Below are 4,351 nucleotides of genomic sequence, written 5' to 3'. Positions count from 1 at the left end.
TGGCGTAACTGCATCAAGGGGAAACAACTTTAATGCAACTAAATATAAGTGTTATGATTTATTATAGACGATGTGTGCGTAATATGTATTTATTTTGATTAAAATCCATCTGAGAACAATCTAGGACTGGAATTATATAAGCATTTATACACTTTTACGTCCGTAAAAAGTAGCGCACCAAAAAATTGTGGATTGATTTTTTCCAATGGGGCGAGCGCAATTAGCCAAAAACGTTCTGAAAATATACGAGCGGCAAATCCGATGAATAACTTTTTAATCTGGTGAGGCCTTAATGAGTTAACATAATGAGCATTAAAGCCTTTATAAAACATGATAGAATGGTGTTTTGCTTAAGAGTATTCAAATAACAGTGAGAGCTATTAATTCTTCTCATTTGGGCGCTGTTGAGGCATTATCTTGGTAATTATTTCATGTATTACAAAATGTAATGCAACGAAGTTCAAATAAGGCTTTTCAATTATCCAAGTTAGAAAGCTCCAGGATTAATTCAAAATGAAAAAGAATATATTTTTACACTGCATGCAAGGTGCAGCTCAGAAATCACTAAGATGTAAGCTTCACAAATGAACATTGCAGATAGTAAATCGCAAATTTTCAGTGTTCAGAATACCGGTAATCTGAACTATTCTATGCTATTAAGATAAAAGTTACTCGGAAATCAAGTTCTTGCTTCCAATAAAAAATAAAAAAATGTACAAATCCTTCCTGCATGAAGTGTACTTCAGACTTTTACCTAAAAAAATTCAAAGTATAAACACCAAAAGAAAATGAACAAGTCCCTCCCGCGTATATGAAGTTTACTTCAGACTTTAACTTATAAAAAAAAACTGAGTATAAATGCCAAAAGAAATTGTACAAGTCTTTCCCGCGTATATGAAGTGTACTGCACAAATTTCAAAGTATCTGCGGTGTACATGCAGTGTACTATTTTCTTGTACAAGTCCCTCCTGCGTACATGCAGTGTACTCCTTAAATTTTCAGAGTCTGTGCTGCGTACTTGAAGTGTACTAGTGACCTCCTGCGTACATGCTGTGTACTCGTCGAAATAGTACGCGGCATGTACGCGGCATGCGGTGCATGTAAAATGTACTCCTCTGGCGTACTACTGTGTTCGCGGCATATACACAGCAAATACGCAGCATGTACGCCACAGAGGCTTGCTTTTGTAAGGGGTCATACAAACGATGGTGTCTACTTGTAGCAGTGAGCACAATGCTCAACTTTATAGTGCTGCCTCACTGGAATATCACGCCATAGACACGTGGCATGATACCCCACCCAGTCACATTATACTGACACCGGGCTGACCAGTCCTAGCACTATCCTCTTAATGCCGAGCGCCAAGCGAGGAAGCTACTAGTACTATTTATTACGTCTTTGGTATGGTGCGGCCGGGGATCGAACGCACGACCTCCCGCACTCGAAGCGGACGCTCTACCACTAGACTATCGAGGCGGTTTTAACTACGGTTGGTTCGCCGGTTCCGACGTTTCGCCGGTTCCGAAGAATTCGGTATTAATATCGAGTAAACAATAAGATAGCCTGGGAAGCCGTTGATAATATTTGTGCTTTGTCAGAAGAAATCATACCTAATACCTATGCATTAAAGATCACTTAATTTGCGCTAATTAGTGTTAATTGGCATTCATCGAGTTTCTGATATTATCAACGCCTGGGGAAATCTGAAGGAGTTTCCGTGTTACTACTGATTATCGATTTTCTATAATTAGCCTAATTAACATGTGATCAGATTTGCTCTTGTTTGAAACGGAAACGAGGCAATGATGCCAAAAAATCGGCAATTTCCGTAGATCACTAGGTCTGCATTAATATAACTTCTTGACAGCTATGACGCAAATTTAAGTTTATACTGATACATTTAAAAGTTGTTACAACTTGCTGGAAAAGCTAAGGGAGGTACAAACTGATATTTGTCTATGTCCCGGAAATGTTCGGAAACCTTCGGAAGTACACGATTCCAACCTGTCTTTCCCGTGAGAATTCCGTTTCTATTTTTAGCCATGGTATATTGCTTTCAGAGGTTATCGTTCTTTATCAAACACCCGCATATTTCGGGTGTAATATAGGTGGCGCTGCGGTCGGAAAACAGGTTTCCCCAGGCTGTCAATTTGCAGGTATTAAAAAAGTTAGAAATTGTCAGACTGGATTCCCAGGCTAACAATAAGATATCAATGATCAAACTATTGCTTTTTTATCCTCAATTAACAAGTAACTATTCCTAGAAATTTCATCTCTCGAAGTTGTTTTTGACAAAATCTGACGCTTTGTCTTATATGGTACTGAAAATGCCGTAAAAACTTGGAAACTGGTGATATCAAGCTAAAACCTTGTATTTCTTCATGCATTTGGGTTTCTTGTACATTTCAAATGAAACTGGCACACTGTCAGAGAAAAAAGTTTTTCTTATAAGATGACATTGGTAAATCAAAGCCTTGAGATGTCTGGTGGTTGCGGGTTTTGCTAGGTTTATTTTCATTTTAAATGCCAATCTATAAATATACATGTATAAGAAACAAATACTAATATGCCTTGATCTAAGATAAACTCTGCCTGACCTTACATGAACAGCTGGAAGTCAGTGAGGTAACCATGGGCTGGAATACCCAATCATTGACAAATATTATATAATCTAAATGGCCAGTGTGAATGGATATAGGATGAATAAGAAATGCTTGATCATTGATAATTCATCCGCATTGTTCATGAATGGGACTACTTTGTGTAGCACATGAACAAATTCCTTTAGTTGTGATTTGGAATCAAATAAAGATGCTACATGATTGTCAGAATTACACTTAACTTTGTTTGCGGGATAAACCCGCAACCAAAAATGAAATCTGGCCAGATGATGGTGGGAATGGGCTAGTTTGATTAGAATTTGATAGAAAATGACAAATTAATTGCAATTTTGTTGAAAATGAGGATGAAACCCAAAAATATCACATTTTCACTGTTTTGGGTGTATTTTTTTCAAAAACTGCATATTTATAGGCTACTGATTGCTATTTTCTGGCCATCAGAGGTAAAAGTGAACATATATAACAGTTTAAATGTGTAATTTGCATGCAGGTCAGAGTAGAAAATGTCAAAACAGGGCAAAACAAGGCTGAATTTAGGGTAACTGCTTCCAAATTATGTCGCGACAGCTATTTTTGACAAAATCTGACGCTTTGTCTTATGGTACTGAAAATGCCGTAAAAACTTGGAAACTGGTGATATCAAGCTAAAACCTTGTATTTCTTCATGCATTTGGGTTTCTTGTACATTTCAAATGAAACTGGCACACTGTCAGAGAAAAAAGTTTTTCTTATATATAAAATATGAATTATATTGCGCCAAATGTGTGTAAATTGACGGTGTCCAAGTCAAGTGACGCGTTTTGAAAGAAAATTTTACACGAAGCAGTTATTTTTTGTAAGAAACAAATTCCATTTCTTTTTTTTATCAAATTGTACTTTTATTTTGTCTGTATTTAACACAGAAAAAAATCTTGGAAAAAAATCTTCAGAAGTTACTAAACATGTGTATCGATATTTTACAACGTATCTCTTTTCTCCAGTTCCGACGGATGTGTTGATGAAATGCCATATGGAAGAGGTATCCAGAAGGGGGATAAAAAAAACAGCTGATTCCATTATTCTTTGCAAAGCATATGTTAAAAACATTCACTTGCCTTCTTGAATTAAATACTAATGAGCCAGTCTGCTTTCAAGCTTGTCTGTTTGTCTGCCTGTGCAATATTTACAAATGTTAAAATTGTAATATCACCTGACATATATAAATAATATTTGCTATGCTACTATAGGCATTGTAACACATTTGTAATATTTTTAGTTTGTTTTAGATGTCATGTCCAATTGCAGCAGAACCCCTCACCCTCTACACTGGTCTGCACAGAGTATCATTATTAAAGCTACACAAAAGAAGCCATTAAAAGTGATAAAATCACATTGGAAGGCTGTCAGTATTGATTTTTAAAAACAAAGAAAAATATCAAACAGGGAATGCCACGCACCAAAAGCGCAGCCTCCTTAAAACGAACCCCTCAGCAAGCAAACGCGTGCAACATACACACACACACACACACACACTCAAAGCTTACACATCAGGACAAAACGAACAACACACACACACACACACACACACACACACACACACACACACACACACTCAAAGCCAACACATAAGGACAAGACGAACAAGAAGCATACACACACGCGCGCACACAAAGTCAACACACAAGGACAAAACGAACAAACAAAGGAACACAGTGGGGCACCGCCTTGGAACGGTCAGTGGCAAAAACACC

The sequence above is a fragment of the Mercenaria mercenaria genome, chromosome 15, assembly GCF_021730395.1.
Source record: "Mercenaria mercenaria strain notata chromosome 15, MADL_Memer_1, whole genome shotgun sequence".
In the NCBI taxonomy this organism is placed as follows: Eukaryota; Metazoa; Mollusca; class Bivalvia; order Venerida; family Veneridae; genus Mercenaria; species Mercenaria mercenaria.
This window is presented reverse-complemented; position numbering follows the sequence as displayed.